The following is an 815-nucleotide window of genomic DNA, read 5'->3' as shown; positions in this document are numbered from 1 at the left end:
TTGATTTGGAGGTGCTCTTTCTTTCTTTTGGTTAATTGGGCTAGCGGTCTGTCAATCTTGTTTATCTTTTCAAAGATCCAGCTCTTGGAATTTTTGATTCTTTGTATTGTTTTCTTTGTTTCAATTTCATTAATTTCGACCCTGATTTTTGTTATTCCTTCTTGTCTGCAGGGTTTAATTTTCATTTGCTGTTGCTTTTCAAGTGTCTTGAGTTGCAATGTTATTTATTTGTGTTCTTTCCAATTTTTGATGTAGGCAGTTAGAGGTATAAACTTTCCTCTAAGGACAGCTTTCAGCGTTTCTCAGAGGTTTTTTTGTGTTGTATTGTCCTTTCCACTTAATTCCACAAATACTTTTATTTCTCTCTTAATTTCTCTTTTGACCGATTCATCATCAGGGAGTATGTTGTTTAATCTTCATATGTTCATGTGTTGATTAGGGCTTCTTAGGTTGTTGACTGTAGGCTTTATTGCATTGTGGTCTGATAGAATGTATGGAATTATTTCAGTCTTTTTGTATTTGTTGAGGTTTGTTTTGTGCCCCAGTATGGTCGATTTTGGAGAAGGTTCCATGGGGTGCTGAGTAGAAAGTATGTCCTTTGGTGCTTGGGTGGAATACTTAGTAGATGTCTGTTAAGTCCATTTGATATACGGTATTGTTTAATTCAGATGTCTCTCTATTAACTCTGCCCTGTTGACTTATCTAATGGAGACAGTGGGGTATTGAAGTCCCCTACTATTAATGAGTTGGTATCAATCTGGGTCTTATAAAGTCCTGTAGTATTGTTTTTATGAAGTTGGGTGCACCAGAGTTTG

Source organism: Nannospalax galili, unplaced genomic scaffold (genome assembly GCF_000622305.1).
Source record: "Nannospalax galili isolate Female #2095 unplaced genomic scaffold, S.galili_v1.0 scaffold302, whole genome shotgun sequence".
NCBI lineage: Eukaryota > Metazoa > Chordata > Mammalia > Rodentia > Spalacidae > Nannospalax > Nannospalax galili.
Note: the sequence above shows the minus strand (reverse complement) of the source record.